Source organism: Hemiscyllium ocellatum, chromosome 29 (genome assembly GCF_020745735.1).
Source record: "Hemiscyllium ocellatum isolate sHemOce1 chromosome 29, sHemOce1.pat.X.cur, whole genome shotgun sequence".
Classification (NCBI taxonomy): Eukaryota; Metazoa; Chordata; class Chondrichthyes; order Orectolobiformes; family Hemiscylliidae; genus Hemiscyllium; species Hemiscyllium ocellatum.
The window spans coordinates 46,237,604-46,256,845 of record NC_083429.1 but is presented as its reverse complement, the minus strand read 5'-3'; the positions used below and the strand labels follow the sequence as shown (position 1 = coordinate 46,256,845).

Genomic DNA, 19,242 nt, shown 5'->3' with positions numbered 1-19,242 from the left:
AGGATCTGAGCTACAGGGAGAGGCTGAACATGCTGGGGCTGTTTTCCTTGGAACATTGGAGGCTGAGGGGTGACCTTATAGAGGTTTACAAAATGATGAGGGGCATGGATAGGATAAATAGACATAGTCTTTTCCCTGGGTTCGGGGAGTCCAGAACTAGAGGGCATAGGTTTAGGGTGAGAGGGGAAAGATATAAAAGAGATCCAAGAGGCAACTTTTTCACGCAGAAGGTGGTACATGTATGGAATGAGCTGCCAGAGAATGTGGTGGATGCTGGTACAATTGCAACATTTAAGAGGCATTTGCATAGTATGTGAATAGGAAGGGTTTGGAGGGATATGGGCCAGGTGCTGGCAGGTGGGACTAGATTGGGTTGGGATATCTGGTCGGCATGGACTGAAGGGTCTGTTTCCATGCTGTACATCTCTATGACTCTATGACTCTAAATGAAAGCATATTATGTATCCCAATGATAATTGTCCAATCTTATTCGTTGCAAGATTGCTTGCCCATCTATTCACTGTCCAAGTTAAGTCATTATCTTCAAAGTACTCTGAGGTAATGCTGAAATGTAAGGTTCTATATAAAGGCAAACTTTTCTCCTCTGTTCATCTTTATCCTATAATTATTGCTAAATATCATAATCACAGCAAACATGACAGTGGAAATGTTGGCATAATGGTCATGTTGCTGGGCTACTAATTTGGAGGCCTAGACTAGGCACCTGGGACATGTGTTCAAATCCCAGCACAGCAGCTGTTGGAATCTACCTCTTTGGGTATTGAGTTTTGTAGTATAGAACTTGAGGATTGCAGAAGAAGACATATTTGTTGAACCTTTTCTTCTTGCACTTACGAGGACTATTTGCAAGAATATCAATTTAAAAGGAAGACCAACATTTATACTGTACAAGAGGAGTGCACTATCTGGTTGACAAATGCACTGTGTCCCATAGACAAGTCTCCAGTTAATTATGAGTGACAGTTAATGGTGTGGTTTGTTTAAATTTTAAGCCAGGCAGATTGACTCTGATTGGTCCAGGCATTGCCCTGAGAAATGAACTGATGATTGGCTATCACCTATTTTGTTGAGTTGAACACGAGCAGAAGGTGTGTCTGGTCTTTCTGTCTACAAAGACCAGGTGCTGGATTATTAATTTATGTCACTTTCCTTCATAAACTGCAGTCATTTATTAAAATGTGGAATGGCAGTAACTGGGTCAGAGGAAACTAGAAACCATAAATGATGTGCCTAAATTTTCATAGTACCTTTAACATAATATGTCTCTGGCCATGCTAAAGGAGACTTTATTAGGAAAATATTTTTCCCCTCATTCTTTCATGGGATGTGGGCACCACTAGCAAGACCAGCATTGTCACCTGCCCTTGAATTGATTGAGTTAAGGGCAGACTGGGTAGCTCCTTTTCCACCTATCCACTCCACCCTCTCCTCCCTGACCTATCACCTTCATCTCCTCCCCCACTCACCCATTGTACTCTATGCTACTCTCTTCCCACCCCCACCCTCCCCTAGCTTATCTCTCCACGCTTTCAGGCTCTCTGCCTTTATTCCTGATGAAGGGCTTTTGCCCGAAACGTCAATTTCGCTGCTCGTTGGATGCTGCCTGAACTGCTGTGCTCTTCCAGCACCACTGATCCAGAATCTGGTTTCCAGCATCTGCAGTCATTGTTTTTACCTGGGTAGGGATAGCAGATTTCCTTCCCTAAAGGATATAGTGTACCAGATGTGCTATTGCTACAATTGGCAACAGTCTCACGGATAACATCACTTTTACTTCTAGATTTTATTAAATGAATTTAAATTCCACCAACTGCTATTGTGGAATTTGAACATGTTTTCCTAGATGTCTGGATTACAGGTCAAATGGCCTTACCACTGTGCTGCAACAAATTTAAAGAAGGTGAGCTGAAGGGGTTTAGGGAGGGAATTTCAGAAATTGGGACCGAGGTGGTCGAAGGCACAGACACCAATGGAGGCCACAACAAGTAAAAACCAATGGCAAAAATCAAGGAGGAGCTAGGTTGTGAAAATTAAGAAGCAGAACAGAACACATGAAGTGTATCCACAAAGTATAGTAAGAGTGTATTCAAATCATCAACCTTAATGGCTGAGTATTAAGACATCAGTCAGGAGATTCATACTTTAGTAAATCAGTTAATAAATAATAGTTATATTAAATAAACAGCAACAGCACACATATATTATTTTTGATGCATGTAACATGTCCCACCAGGAGCAAAGTCTAATGGATTAGTAACCTTTTATGCTATTTAAGCTACAAGGTCACCAGATATATTTAGATGAGTTACACTGTTTAGCTCATCTTTACTCATTCATCCAATATAATTTTACCATGCTCCCTCTTCATTGTCATGCCTCATTATTTCTTAAATAATCCCAGAATTTTGCCTCTTGTACACAACACCAGCTTTTTTTGCAGGCTTGTACACAACAATGAGACACGCATTCCATGTTCAATACTTGAATTTGGGTCCTGTGTTTCATTCAAATCTTGTCACTTGTGAGTTTTCTTTCCCAGAGTGCCTCAGTTACCCATTGCCACATGGTCCTCATTTTGGATTTTCTCTGTACTGAATGTGTCACATGGGAGGAAGAGCCATTGGATTCAGCCAGGACCTCTTGCTTTGAGTTGTTTAGATCTCCTGAGAGGACGGCATTGGCGAAGGTGACAGAACAGAAGATCATCTTATAACAAAAACTGTTTTATATCTGGGATTTTCATCAATATAACCCATCACAAACCAACTTTATGCATAAGGCTTCCACATTTGATCAAGTTTTACACTGCACCAGGTCTGCGCAACAAGCAACTGTTCCTCAAATCCTCAGACTTGGTTTGCTGAAGAAACTCCACCTGAAATGTTCATAACCTTCCTAAAGTATACTTTCAGGACACATGACACAAAACAATAAGGCTGAATCCTATGCTTTTCAGCATTGAGTTTCTTGGAGAAATTGCTGAGTCTAGATCCAGCAAGATTTTTCTCCATATCATACCAAAAGCACGTCATTAATTACCTCCCCCAACCTTGTGGTGTCTGCTATGTCCCATTCAAGCCCCATCTTACTACACTGTGCTTCAAGATCAATTCATCACATCATGGATATCCGCATCCCTTGAGTCTGCGCCTTCTGTCAATATTTAAAAGCAGCACAACCGAAGCAAAGATCATTTCTTCTGCAAGCTTTGATTCAGCTCTCTCAAACCCATTCATTAATAAGTCTGCAATGATGCTGTCTTTCATATCAAAAATGCCTTAAAATGTTTCACCACTGCTGTAAATTTCAGCAACCACATTCTATATGTGGTTTGGTGGTCTTCACTGGGGTTAAAATTTTCTAATTTAATCACTTGCATTCAACTCCATAAATGAACTAGGATTATGGATTTATGCCACTTCCCAGTGGCACTTCAGTCAAAGCAGCATTATGTACAACTCTGAAGCTTTCTAAATTCCAGCCCCCTTCCCCCCCACCCACTCTTTATCATCAGCAATAATAAACCAGAAGACTAGAAACGATACATCATGTTTGTGCTGTACAATATGCGATAGATTCTGTCCCAAAAACGTGTTCCCTGCGGTATTGGTCTCCTCAGCCTTTCTAACTCTCATGATATTTACATGATTTGGAGGTGCCGTTAATGGACTGGGGTGTACAAAGTTAAAAATCACACAATGCTAGGTTATAGTGCAACAGGTTTATTTGGAATCACTAGCTTTCGGAGTGCCCCTCCATCAGGTGGTGAAGGAGCAGTGCTCCGAAAACAATGCTTCCAAATAAACCTGTTGGACTATAATCTGGTGTTGAATGATATTGACACATATTCCCAAGCAATTTATTTAATCAGTTTTGTTTGAAGAGGTCAATTGACTGCATATCAAATATAAAGCATGTCTTCAACTTTTAGTTATTTTGACTTTGGGAAATAGAATAAATGAGTGATATTCTGATTAGGGATAGTCAACGTGGCTTTGTGTGCCAGAAATCATGTCTCACAAACTTGACTGAGTTTTTTGAAAGAAGTAACAAAGAAGATTGATGAGGGCAGAGCAGTAGATGTAATCTATATGGACTTCAGTAAGGTGTTCAACAAGGTTTCCCATGGGAAATTGGTTAGCAAGGTTAGATCTCATGGAATGCAGGAAGAACTAGCCATTTGGATACAGAACTGGCTCAAAGGTAGAAGACAGAGAGTGGTGGTGGAGGGTTGTTTTTCAGACTGGAGGCCTGTGACCAGTAGAGTGCCACAAGGATTGGTGCTGGGTCCTCTACTTTTTGTCATTTGCATAAATGATTTGGATATGAGCATAAGAGGTACAGTTAGTAAGTTTGCAGATCACACCAAAATTGGAGGTGTAGTGGACAGCAAAGAAGGTTACCTCAGATTACAACAGAATCTTAATCAGATGGACCAATGGGCTGAGAAGTGACAGATGGAGTTTAATTCAGATAAATGCGAGGTTCTGCATTTTGGGAAAGCAAATCTTAGCAGGACTTATACACTTAATGGTAAGGTACAAAAGAGTGTTGCTGAACAAAAAGACCTTGGAGTGCAGGTTCATAGTTCCTTGAAAATGGAGTCACAGGTAGATAGGACAGTGAAGAAGGCGTTTGGTATGCTTTCCTTTATTGGTCAGAGTATTGAGTACAGAAGTTGGGAGGTCATGTTATGGCTGTACAGGACATTAGTTAGGCCACTGTTGGAATATTGCGTGCAATTCTGGTCTCCTTCCTATCAGAAAGATGTTGTGAAACTTGAAAGGGTTCAGAAAAGATTTACAAGGATGTTGCCAGGGTTGGAGAATTTGAGCCATAGGGAGAGGCTGAACAGGCTGGGGCAGTTTTCCCTGGAGCATCAGAGGCTGAGGGTGACCTTATGGAGTTTTACAAAATTATGAGGGGCATGGATTGTATGAATAGACATAGTCTTTTTCCTGGGGTGAAGAGTCCTGAACTAGAGGACATAGGTTTAGGGTGAGATGAGAAAGATATAAAAGGGATCTCAGGGGCAACATTTTTATGCAGAGGGTAGTACATGTATCGAATGAGCTACTGGAGGATGTGGTGGAGGCTGGTACAATTGCAACATTTAAAAAGCATTTTGATGGGAATATGAATAGGAAGGGTTTGGAGGGATATGGGCTGGGTGCTGGGCAGGTGGGACTAGATTGTGTTGGGATATCTGGTTGGCATGGACGGGTTGGACCGAAGGGTCTGTTTCCATGCTGTACATCTGTATGACTCTATGGCTCTATATTGGCTTGATCAGCTAGAAGTCAGCTCCCCGTTATACATTTCCATCAGTCTCAGACAAAACAAAGTTGGAAGTTGTTTATCAGGTGATTTGCCTAATTCCTCAAACTTAGTGTTACCCTCAGAGTATGCTGGAAGGATGGAGTTTGAACTGATGCTTATGGCAGACCCGTGTTCCTCTGTCAGCAGATCTTTCAGACCTTGGAGATCATATGCTGCTTATGTTTTTATCAGCAACACTGATCAACATCAGACTCGGGGAATTTCCTTGGGATTTTTCTTGATCATCTGTTGATATCGTGCAGGGTCTGACAGGGATACTGGAGACCAAGTGGAACTAAGAAACTGATGATGGTTATATCTTTATTAAGGGATCATTAGCTGAGAAAGGCTCATGGTACAATGGTAGCGACATCACCTCTGAGGCAGAAGTTCTATCTGTACTAGTAGTAAGTCTGAAGAAGTTGTTGAGAAATATTAATGGGTGAATATGTGAGATCAACATGTAATCAGTGTTTGTGGAGCATGAGTAAAAATAAAACTGACTGGAAAATTATTTGCTTGGGCTCTGTCTAACCATAATTTAACATCAGCTGCCATTATTACTGAGCAGGGAGGGGTGGGGAATTTCTGGGCATTCATGTGAATAGGTTTTCTGACAATCTTCTACTAAAATGACTGCCATTCAGGAGAACATACAAGGAAACTCCAAGTGAGGACATTCCAAATTAACACTAGAGTTGAGAGTTATGTTGTAAAGTTATGATAAATAATTATTAAGGAACAGCATGATTTTTATCAAATGATAGAAAATATAGTGTGTTACTGAATGGGATAAGATAAAACAATGATTTTAAGAAGCACCATTGAGTTATTTGTTCCTTCATTTATTAATTTGAAGACAGAAGTTGTGTATTGTGCAAATCAGGAGAACATCATTTAGCCACTTTTTCATTAGAATTAGTGAATGGAGGAATATATATCCATGATTTTATATTACTAATTTGAAAGTGTACCACTTACAAAGGCTAAGTGAGAGATGGAAACATGCACTTTCCATGAAAGGTGTCTGCATTCAGCACCACAAAATTCCTGTTTCTGATGAGGAGAGTACAGTCGATGCTATTCAAACTGACCACTTCAAATAAGTAATTGAGCCTTGCTTTAAAGCCAGAGGGCATAGTAAAGGGCTTTTCAACAGGTTTTGGTTCCACATATGTAGGAATAACAAAATATGACAGTATTTTCCAATTGATAGTGAGATCCACATTTTTATATTGTACGGCATATACTTGGTCCCTTTTTTCCAAGTAAAGGGCAGGAAAATAACTTTAGAACAGGATGTACTAATTCAGAAAGACTTGGCAGGTGTTTCCTTTTAGTACGTACCTAACGTGCTGCCAGTAGGCTTACATTCGCCTGCCGAATTTGCGAAAAAAAAAGACTTTTGAGAAACAACCTTCAGTTTCAAGCATGGGGTAGTCATTAAACCCATGGCATAAAGATTCATCTTTCTCCATAATATCTTCCAGAACCCACTGCAAATGACAAGTGCCACTCAGCAGCTTCTTTTTGTGGTTACATGGCGCTGAGGAAAATATTTTAAAAATGCGGCCACAAGAGGAGAGATTGGGAGCGTAAATGATGACATCAGACGTAGAGTGGGACTTTAAGTCTTACTTCTCTGCAATGTTGCATTTCACTAGTTTGTGTACACACATGTTCCACTGAAGCACTTTTGTAAGAACTGAGCAATGTCAACTCTGTCTGCATCAGAAAGACGTGAAAGAGATTACAATATGTCACAGAAAATGCACTGGCAAAAATGTAAGTACAATTTTATTTCCTTTAAATTTCAGAGCAATTTACAATCAGATTTTATTAATGTATATATTTCATACATGCCATATTTACACAGGTCCACTTGTAAAGAGCTGGTACTGTGATATATAACAAATAAATTAAGAAGCTATGTATCTATTTGATTTTATACAAACTGTATGTATATAAAATATATTAATTAATTAATTGTCTTGTTTATGCAAACACTTTACCATGTTATATATTTTTGTTCAAAATTGCATCAGTGACTTGAACATCACTCTTTGAGATTAAAAATAGACATAAAAGCTTTGTACATTTATTGTCCAATATTAAATTAGACAGTATATTTAAAGGCAAGTGCTTAATGGTATGAAATTAATTTTAAAGAACAGATACCAACTTTTTGCTGAAATATTTTGTGGAAATTACTATTGGATCATTTTAATAGGGGCACAAATAAATGGAATTGACATGGGTACTTCATATCTATAGATATTAAGAATTTCTGTTAGAAATTAAAAAGATGAGAGGAAATATCTGTATATACTGAATCCAGCTAGAAGGTTACTGAGCAGCCTAAAGATCTTAAGATCAAAGTTCAAAGGTTCAAAGATCTTAAGGTCAGGAAAAATCAGGAAGGAATGTCTCTTTATAGCACTCCAGTACTGACGCAGACTTCTACTCAAAATTGCATTTAACCTTTCCTTCACGTTCTGGTGACCTGCGTGTTTCTATTATTTGTGAATTGTATTATAGCAAATATTGTTTAAATTCATATTATACGGAGTTTACAACCCACCAAGTTACAGCCTCATCAGCAAGCCTTGAAATGAATATTAATTGATGGACACCTAGTTGTGTTTGTGTGAGATAACAGAGATAATGATCTTTCCATTTTAATATGGCTAACAGTGCTGGTAAAATTGCAAACAAAGTATTTTTATATGGGTGTGACAAGTTTCTAGAGATTAACATCACACAGTGATATTTTCCAGGCTTTGACTAGTTAATTGTTTTGAATGGTGGAATAGCACCACCATATTCTGATAGTAATTTTTGTTATATTCTGCATATAATTAATCATACTATGAATAAAGTTTTCTATCTCAACAGTTGTAGGAAGACCATTCATTAACAATGCCATTTACAAAGTGCCCATCCATTTAGTTTCATGCTTGACACAGGCAGAGTTTAAGTTACCACATTACGCATTTGCTTAGTCAGGTTTTGGTAAGTTAAGAATTTATGCTGAGTTGGGAGCCATCTGTGATAAAGTCAGCAAACCAGTGTGAAGAATTTCATTATCCTATTTAGGATAGATAGCTGAGGGAAAGGATATTTTTACATTTAAATAAAAATCAAGAAAAAGTGGGCTTGAATTTGAGGAAACCTTTACTTTGAGTGGGTGTCTTATTTTGCTAGGGTGCTCATCAAGGTCTCTCAATGATTTCCAATGTGTATGCAAAAGTGTAGAAACTGATTTTCTCTAGTAGGCTGTTTTTCACTTCAAGTAGAAGTTGGTGAAAGAAAAAATGCGATTCCAAACTTCATACATGTTCCTTCGATTAAACCTTATTGATTAACAGGGTTTAATACTGTTTCTGTACCATTTCAGGCATAATCTAAAAAAAACTAAAAATGTTAGATAATCTTCTTAATGTGTGTTGATTTCTTTCACCCTTTTGCATAGAGAACCAAATCATCTAGTACTTGAAATAGTTTGCTAGCAAAATAAGTTAAAAACCAATCATCTGGTTAAGTCTTATATCTTTTATTGACTTCTACAGATATCTGTAGACATTAAAAGAAACAGTAAAAATAAATACCACGTTACACAAAAATTGTCCAGTGAAATGTCTACCATTTTTCAATGACGTATTGTTGAACAAATGAACAAAGCCTATATTTATTAGCTCATAGGGTTCCATTGTGTAGTGTTAATACTATGTTTTGCGTCTTGATTACCAAGATGTGCTTAGTGTCAACTCCAGTCTTTAATATGGTGATCAAATGGCATTGGCAGATGTAACGCTGTGGCTTTCCATTCTTGTCTATTTCCAATCTGCCTAACATTATTTTCCAAAGATAGAATGTGCGCATTGGAAAATAAAATGTTCAGATAGCAAAACAGGTAGCTATTGATACAGATTTTCACTGTGGGATCTGGGGTACATTAATTTCTAATTCAATTTAATATGAATAGCTTACAAACATTAGATGAATTTGACTTATTACTGGCACTGAAGTGGAAGTTCAAAATTTGAAGTTCAATGTTTAGATACTGCCCTAATCTGCAGGCTCCCAATTATCTTACTGCTGCAAAATATTTGTGCAATTTCAAAAAGAATGACCCAACTTTCAAAATGCTGCTTTACAGAATCTGGTCAAACTACAGGGCTACGTGCATAAGGACTTTTGTTAATGTGATCAATTGGATTTACCAATAAGAAAACAAGTTTTACATGATAAAAGATCACTTTTTGTTAAGAAGAAGAAATAGAAACACAAATAGGCCACTTGGTTCCTTGACCTGCTCCACCACTCTCTTTGATCAGGACTGATTGGATCATGGCCTTAATGTCACTTTCCTGCATGCACCTATAACCCTTGACTCCATTGTCAGTCAAATGTTTATCCAACTCCGCCTGGATTTAATTCCTTGTGAGCTTTCTTTTTGACTCCTCACATCCTGAAATGGTTCTTCAGAGGAGCATTGGAAGGAGAAAGCAAGTGATTTTCTCTTCAACATCTCCTTCCTTTTTTCATGAGAAGAATATCAGTTCCTCTTGATGCTTTAGCCCAGGTCAGAAACTCACCTTTTGAGAAACTGTGACCTCAAATCTACATCATATTAGCACATGACATGTTACAAATCCTATCAGGATCAAGATGCTCTGTCTATATCAGAATCATTATCAATGTAGGCCAGTTTCTATGCAGCCAGGATACCCTCACACTGTTGGCCAATTACCCATCCATTGAGATTTGCTCCAACATGTAAAGTTACTCACTGCCATTACTTGACTCGAGATAATGTCCCATATTGCTGATGAACTTGCTTGTATGATTAAACAATTTCACTGCTCAGTTTGAACAATAAGTTTGAGAAGTTTTAGTTCAGAATCAAAATTCAAATTTGTAGTTTGGAACTTCATCCCTATCGCCTTCACAACATACTTAATTCGTGCTCTTTCTTTGTCAGGGACACTAGCTTTTAAATTAAGATACCATAGCCTTGGTCCCAAAACTGCCCATAAATATTCAGCAAAGTAGACCTCGAAAGGGAGCACTTGTTGTCATGTCACACAGTACGTAGAAGAGTAAAGTGACCACTCTCAGGGCTCTTCAGGCTTTTCTGACACAATCTGTCTATTTGCATGAACACGGTTTGTGTAGAAGTTAGAGCAGCAGTTTGGGAAAAACCTTTGACAGTCACCCCAGGGGAAGGGCCAGTGACTTCAGGGCATATTTAATGTAAATACTGAAAAAGAAGAACCAAATATTTTTCAAATAATGATGGACAACGTCAAATCACAAGGCAGTAATGCCAGTTCAAGTAACATAAACCCTGAAAGCACTGCTCCAATTTTATATAACCATTAACTGCTAAAGATTGGATCACAAAATTAAAAATATTTACACTTTTTGTGTGGTAGTTAAGTTGCTTGGATCATTTTTGTGGCTTTTTCATTTACTTATTCTGCCATTGGGAGATATCAAGTTGCAATGCCTTAGCACCAACAGTCATATGGATTTGATCTTAATTTTTCTATGAATGTTAAAGTATAAATCTGATTTCATCTATAACAAAGTAATTATGTGACCATCTTCAGAGGGACTTCCATGTATGTCAGAATATAATCTCCATAAAGACTTAGTTATTAATATTTTAAGTGGTAGTGAAACACGTTGTACACATGGCTGGGAAGGTCATGATATTAGAATATTCAAGGAAATACCATGGACCTTCATGCTACAGCAGAAATTGGGAACTACATGTGTACTTCCTCCTTTTTACTTACAAGCTTTGAGCAGATGTGCTGCTCTACCTGTTATCTGGCTCTGAGATGTTGTTGGAACTCAAATGTAAGAAAGATGTTTTACAGTAGTTTATGAATGTTGATGGGCTTGTGTGCTACATCTCAGAAATAGCTAACGTACAACAGCTATTAAAGCCTAACTCTAAGTTTCCAAACCTATCTAAGAAATTGGTGATGACAAAACATCTCATAGAATCAGAGCCCTATTCTGATCAGTGCTTGACTGTAGCAAATATTAAATCTTGATCCGTTTTAATGCACCAGCACAACTTAGTCAACCAGACAGTAACTGGATGATTGCACTTTGTGTCTTCTCTTCTGCTATTATAGCACTGTTTATTAGGTGGTATATAGCCCAAAAGTGTAACTGAAGTTCCTCATGCTCAGTGAATTCTCTCAATTACTGAAGGAAAATTCAAAATTTCTTAGGCTTTAAATTAACTCCTTTTGAGATGTGAGATAGAATCATAAAGCAGAAAGGGGTCCAATCAGCCCGAAGTGCTTGTGCCAATTTTCAGAACGAGCTGTCAAATTAGTATCCCTACCCCGCTATTTCTCCACAACATTTTCTGTTTTAGGACATTTCCCATCCAGTCCCTTTTGACAGACATTTAGGACTGTGCAAGGATCTATCTATCGATTGGCCTGATTTACATTCAGGCACAACAGGAAAAGGAAAATAAGAGTCCACGTTGACTCAAATTTGAAACTTCAAAGTAACAATGAACAGAAGTGAAAACTTAAAATTTACAGAGGGCCCTAGATTCCGAGGTGACAGAAAGACTCATGGCCATGTGGGACTCAGTCATAAATGGAAACTGGGTTTATAGGAATTTCAATGCATCAAGACTAGTAATGCACTGGCAGGTTTTTTTTTTAAAAAGAGGTTCTGCTTTAACCATGAAACCAAAAAGCAGCGAAAAAAAGCTTTTTTTTGGGAGAATCCCAGGTTTTTTTTTAAATGCTATGTTTGCATTCAAAAAAATCTCTTCCTGGTGTCCATTGACATTGTCTACAGTTCTTAAAGAAAGCCTCATGTGGCAAATGAAGTCAAGAGAGAGCATGAAGACAAAATACAATTCCATCCAACAGCACAGTGAGAAGTAAATGCAGTTTATTTAGATTAACTGGTAACATGGTTTTAATTAGTTTGCCCACATAACTCTGACTTGCTAAACTGATATAATGTAACAGTGTGCAATTTGAGTTTGGTTTCTTTGCACATTCCAGTGGTCATAATTACGGTTAAACATGCCTGATTCTGCACATAATCTTGTCCCCTGGGGAGATCAATTTAAGACACCTGCATTGCTGATGCTTCGTTCTGTTTACTCATCTCTCAGCCCTTCCTCTTTTCATCCAGATCAAGAGCTCATTCTATTATATTGAAGTGGGGGCGGGGTAGTTTTGAGGGAAGTGGCTTTAAAAGCTCAATACTCTGATGAAAACAAATGAGGTTTCATATCTGTCAGAGTTTTTGAATTTTAGTTTTGGTAATGTTTCATTTTCTAAAAAACTCAACAAAATTTGCTGTTATGTATCTGCTTAGTTGCAATGGATTAATGTTTGTTGCAGATTCAGAAGTTAGCTTTTATTTACCTTTCTCTTCATCTGGTATTTAGAGTCATAGAGCTTGACAGCACCAAAAATAATGCCCTTGGGCCTATCACGTTTGCCCTAGTCAAAACAACGACCTAACTATTCTAAGCCCATTTTCCAGCACTTGGCCTGTAGCCTTGCATGCCTTGGCATTGCAAGTGCACATCTAAATACTTCATAAATATTATGAGGGTCTCTGCCTGTACCGTGCTCACAGGCAGTGAGTTCCAAATTCCAACACCCTGCTAGTTGGAAAAAAAACCTTTTCTTTGCAACCCCTGTAAACCTCCTGTTTTAAATCCAAGCCTCCCTCGACCAAAGGGCAAGTTTTCTCATCTACATTGTCCATGCTCCTCAGTTTTATACATCTTAGTCATGCCCACCACCCCACTTCCATCTCCATTATTTCAAGGAAATCAACCCTTGTCTCCTCATGAATAAAAGTCTCCAGCCAAGGCAATGCCCTGGTAATTCACCTCTGCCCCCTCCAATGCAATCACACCCCTCCTATAATGTGGATTCCAGCACTGCACACAACACTCTAGTTATGGCCTAACCAACATTTCATACAGTTCAAGCATCACCTCCCTGTTCTTAAACCTATGCCTCAGCAAATAAAGACAAATATCCCATATGTTTATATAACCGCTTTCTTTCTGTCCCTTTGCTTTAAGGTCTCCTCTGATTCTTGGTACTTCCCAGGGTCTAACTATTTACCATGTACTCCCTTGCCTTGTTTATCCGATCCAAGTATATTATCTCACAATTATCCAAATTGAATCCCATTTACCACTGATCAGCCCTTCTGACCAGCCTGTTTATATCTACCTGTAATCTAAGGCTATCCACCTCACTATTTACCATTCCAACAATTTTCATAGCTGTTGCAAACTTACTGAATAATCTTCCTACAGTCAAGTCTATAAATCACTTATATATAACCACAAACTGCAAGAGCCTCAACATTGATCCCTTGGGACCCCAATCAACACAAGCTTCCAATCACAAATATCCCCCTTGACCATCACCTTCTGCTTGCTGCCATTCAGCCAATTCTGGAGGCAATTTTTCAAATTTCCTTGGATCCCACATGCTCTTTCCATTACAATGAGTTTTCTATGTGAAAACATCCTTATCAAAAGTCTAATTGGATCAAATCTCTGTCTGTTGCATAACGTATTACTGATTTATTTACAAGAAATTTTGGCACATATTTGTGATTTTCCACATTCTAGTCTGGCTCTTGTGAAAAAGGAGGGATGATTTGCTGCAAGAGGGGTGCAATAGTTTGTTGTAATTCACACTCTAAGGGTGAAAAAATAACTTAACTGCGATGTTAGCGTAGAGTCAGTGTAAAAGCTGCTTAAAATCGACCATCGGGATTTCTCCTGGCACTGAAACATGACGGAGTGGTACTCCACAGAACAGGCAGATACAATCTGCTAAGTTTGAGAATTAGTCCTGAGTTCAGGATCTAAGACACACTCCAGTCATAGAGGTTTCGGTTTAAAATCAGATTTAAACCATATCAGATGTGAATCCACCCTAGGGTTTTGTTGTGCCTTACACTGTGATTTTGCAACTCAGGTCAACTATTTTGTCATATTCCTCCGAACAAGGAGCATGTACAGAAAGTTCTGCTCAATGAGCTAATGTTAATGTTAGATTTATTTTGGTTGTAATTCAACTAAATTTAACACGTGAGGGGGGGAAAACGGTAATGTAATGTTCATCTTTTGGCTTCAAACCTTCTCAATGAAGTTTGCCAAGAGGTCTTTCTAGATTTTCTGCCAGTGTTCTACTTTGTAGGTTTTCAAAAACCATCTCAAAAACATGCAGGAATCTAAATAAGATAGATAACTGAGGGTCCTACCAGGTTTTAGAATCTAGTCAACAATCATAATTGGCATTTATAAAACATATTTTACTTATAAAACATCCCAAAGTAATTCACAACAGCTTTACCAAATAAGAACTGACAGCAAAGGGGACATAAGATCAGGCGACCAAAATCTTGGATGCCAATGTAAAATTAACAAGTCAGCTTCCAGAAGGGGAGCAAGAGCTTTATAAACTGAAATGTTTGTGGAAGAATTTCCTAATCTCAAAACCAAAGTACAACTGTCAATGGTGGAAAATCGAAGATGTACAGTAGGATAGAGTTAAAGATGTCAAAGGATAATGGTGCTGGAGGAGGTGCAGATGAGTGGCAAAGCCATGTAAACATGCTTGACAATAATAAAACTTGAGGCATTTCCAGCCTGGAACCAATGTAGATATGAATAGAACTTGATGCAAGTTAGGTTACAGATAGCAGAACTTTGGAAGAGCTCAAACCTACAAATACCACAAAAATTAATGCTAATCAGAAGAGAATTTTGGTTCTTTTCAGAACCAAACTCTGAAGAAGAGTCCTATTGGAGTTGAAATATTAACTATGTTTCTTTCTCCATAGATGCTGCCAGACATGCTGTGATTCTCCATTTTTTTTTAATTCTTATTCTAGATCTCCAACATCTGCTGTATTACAATTTTGTCTTTTCATTACCACTTTTCTTGTTATTGATAGTCAGTCAACCTGCGCAATAATCATAAGCTGTAAAAGTTCTGAAGTCCTTTTTTCCCTCAATTAACTTTTAGCTACTTAGATTTGTACAACATTCTCAGTTATTAACTGGCAATTGGCACTTTTCTTCATGAGGTTCCTTTTCAAAATTATGCTGTGGTGAGAGGAAAAGGAGGTGGTTGAGGAGCAAGGAGCATTAAAATCTGCTGTTGCAAGGAAAACAAACAGAAAAAAAAATTCATAGGTACCTTTATCCTTCTCGTGTTTTTAAACCCAAAAACATATAAATCTACATTTCTCAGAGGACAATGCATAACAAAGGTTAGAACTCTCAGGGGGATTATTGCAGAATTGTGTCATCTCCTACAGCACGTGCATCCAAAGTCCAATGTAGCATTTCCCATCACAATGAAGGTTACAGGTTTTTAGCTTTTAGTTCCTTGCAGGCTGCCTTAGGAAACATCAGCAAATTCATTAAAAGCTTGCACCATGCAGGTCATATCTGCTTCCTCTTGACAATGGAAAGTAGCAGAACCCCAGTCTTGGGGTTCACAAGACTGTAGACCTACTCAAAATCCAAGGCATCATTGACTCAATTCATGACACAAACTAGTCTTCTTGTCACAATCCTAATGCCTGCATGAATGGTAAATTTGTCACTGTAGCCATGTGCAATGGGTGTGTGATAACTCCAGTCCAATACCCATTACAGCTTTTATTTTTTGCCAAAGAATTCCAATTCTTTGACCTTGTGCAGGGAGTCCAGAATCTGTCAGTTTGGAATCAGGGACTTGTTCATTTTACTGCCCTCTGGATCCTACACTCACTGGCCAAATTATGCTGGCATCAGATTCATTCCTCAAGCACAGATCTCTTCAAACAGACCATTTGGCCCTTAAGCAAAGGTTCTGTTGACTTGCACTGGACTGGTGGTGCCACAAAGATATCCCATTCATCCCACAAAGAATACCCCACAGGATAGTGGGTTTGTTGTCCACTATAATGGTTTTACCAGGGGAGGGACAACACTTGGAGGAGAACCTTCAGCATGTAGAGAAAGGTAGCATTGATGATGTAGATGATGGCAAACTCTTCAACAACATGTCATTTCAGTGAATGTCAGCTGGAGCAATCTCTACTCCTCTGCGTAACCAGTTCTGACCACCTCGCAATTCTCCCACTTTCCAATGAACTGCAATACCTGGAAGTAAAAGCACATTTCTATATCTACAGTGTTATGCTCCTCACAAATGCTAGAGAATGATAGAGATCAAAATGACTTTGCTTGTTTAACTGAATGTTTTGTCATGTTCTGCAGGAACAATCTTATAAATTACTAAGACCTATTTACTGTGGTTGGACACTCCGAATGGTTTCTAGCCACAATCAAAGAATAACTGCTTAAGCACTCAACTTGCATGTTATTAACAGGCACAAGTAGGGAAGGGGAGCATGGCTGGGTTGGTATCCTGGGATAATGAGCCAAAACAAAAACCTTCACCTTGCCTTAGGGTTACTAACCAGACTATACTTTATGTTTTTCAATATTATAATTCAAATTGGTCCACTCTTGAGAGAACACGAACAAAAGATGTTTGACAGAGAACTAAAGATGTTGCAAGAACCAAAGACTATACCAAACAAAAAAAAGGTGCATTAATTAGGACATCCATGAGATTTGAAAGAGTTAAGAGTCGTTTGATTGAAGTGCATAAAGATCCTGAATGGTATTGACAAGGTGGATGCAGAAAGGATATTTTCTCTTGTGACTCAGTCCAGAATTGGTGGACACCGTTTGTTTAGGAACAAAATGAGACAGTTTTCTTTCCTCTGGGGGTTCTAGGAGTTTGGAAGTCTTCCATCTCACAAGGTGATGGAGGAAAGCTCAGTGAATATTTTAATGCACAGGTGGGAGAGTTTTGTCAGGAAAGGGAATCAAAAGCTATCATGAAGTTAGTTGAAACATAAGCAGATCTTAATGAATGATGGACCAAACAAAAGGGTGCAAACAGCCCTCTTGATCCTTTTTTTTCTGTTTGTATGAACCTGTGCTGTGAAGGGATGGAGGATCAATTACATATAAGACTTGGAGTAAGTTGAACAATCTATTCTTAATAAAATTGGCTAGATAATATAGATGATATGGAAACTCTGAATCAAATCATGCATAACATAAGTGATATCTGGAATGAAAACAGATGAGGAGAAATTACTGCTCTCTAAGGTCATGAGTGTGTGGAATTCACTATCCCAGAGAACGGTGGGTGCTGGGACACTGACTCAATTTAAAAGAGGAGATACACAGATTTTTAATTGCTAGCTTACACCGCAATCATCTTTGTTGCAAGCAAGTGTTGTTTAGATATATACAACAGAAAGACTAAAATAGAACAAATTAACTGCACAATAAAATAATATGGGAATTATTGAAAGACATGCTCAGCAATGAGAAACCTACATACTCAGCGCAAATTACTTTTAGTTAGTCCCATCATGTAAATGAGCCCTAATGGGTTTCCATTGTTAACTCAGTATTCTCTTTAATTTCTTCAGTGATATCAATATGACTGATTGAATAGTTGTTTATACCAGGTGTACATCCCATTGACTGATAGCACAGTGGCTTTTACTATTGGACCAGGATTAATAATGTGAAAACATTAGTTTAAAGCCTATCACAGCAACTGGGGAATTTAATTTTCAGTTATATAAAAAAAAATCTGGAATGAAAAGTTGGCAAACATCATGGTGAAACTACCAAATTATTGTAAAAATCAAATTAATTTTCAAGTGTTCATAGTTGAAGCAAATCAGCCATACTTAACCAGTCTGGGTCCATATGTGATTCCAGACCCACAGCAATGTGGTTGTTTCTGAACATCCTTCTGAAATGATGCAGTAAGCCATTTTGTTGGCAAATCACAGTGGGCTCATCACCTTCTCAAATAAATTAGAGATAGACAATAAATTCAGATCTTGTCATAATACTTTGATCCTGTCAATAAATTAATAGTAAAAAGAAACTGCTTCTGTTACAATTCTGTCTTGTTTTATTCTATTCACTTACTCAATATAAGAAAAGGAAAATAAAACTCTCAGCAAAGATATAGAGCAGGGAAATGCACGCCACACCTTTTACCTATAAGTTAACCACAATGAAATACAGAAATGTCACTCCGTGGGCTAAAAGCATTAGAAAGAGATTGTAATATCGTTTGGTATAAATGAATGTATTGGAATTCTCATTGTCATTGCTCCATGCCTACACACATAAAAACACAAAGCACTAGAAAGAGAGAACGTGATCAGAGCAAATGACTCACAACAATCGTGCACACAGTACTATCAGTTGAGGTTGGAAACAGTTACTTTCATTACTTTTGCTACCTGCTTGTCCTTCAGTCGATATGTGACAATTGCCACTGGAGGTGATTGACCATTATTTTCCATTGAACCCATGAATCACAAGAGTATTGATTGTTTCTTGAAAGTGGATAATTCCGATCGTGACCGAACGTGGTGGAATGGATCATTCCGACTGCTAAATTGTGCACACACCTTTTCTTCCGTGAGTCGGCACCTTTGATATTGATCTTCGGGTGTACCACAACGCCAGTTCAAGTATTAATCCCGCCTATTTCCTATTTCGTAAGGGGATCCTGTACCATATATGGTTGGTGGTTTATTATTTCTCAGAATCATCTGCACTCATTTCCTATAATCGTCGCGAACAAAGTTCTTTTGCTAGCTTGACTTAAAATAAACAATGAACGTGCTCGGTTAGCAATTAATTTTACAGAAATTTAGCAAACACACTTTGAAAACAAGTGCGACTGCGTTAAGAATATTTAGCAATCGGACCCCCCTGTTTAATTGAGAAGGCTATTTAAGAGTGTAAATAGCAGATTGCACCAA

General features: G+C 38.1%; 1 long non-coding RNA gene across 2 annotated transcripts; it reads right to left on the bottom strand.

Annotated features, from left to right (window-relative positions):
* Window positions 1-15,152: 15,152 nt before the first annotated feature.
* Window positions 15,153-18,895, bottom strand: LOC132829562 (uncharacterized). 2 transcript variants are annotated; one of them, XR_009646240.1, is made up of 3 exons: window positions 18,706-18,895; window positions 18,148-18,264; window positions 15,153-16,528 (listed from the first exon to the last, which is right to left on the bottom strand). It is a non-coding gene; the product is annotated as an uncharacterized LOC132829562 (long non-coding RNA). The 2 variants fall into 2 exon arrangements; XR_009646239.1 differs by having other exon boundaries at window positions 18,715-18,895.
* Window positions 18,896-19,242: the final 347 nt, after the last annotated feature.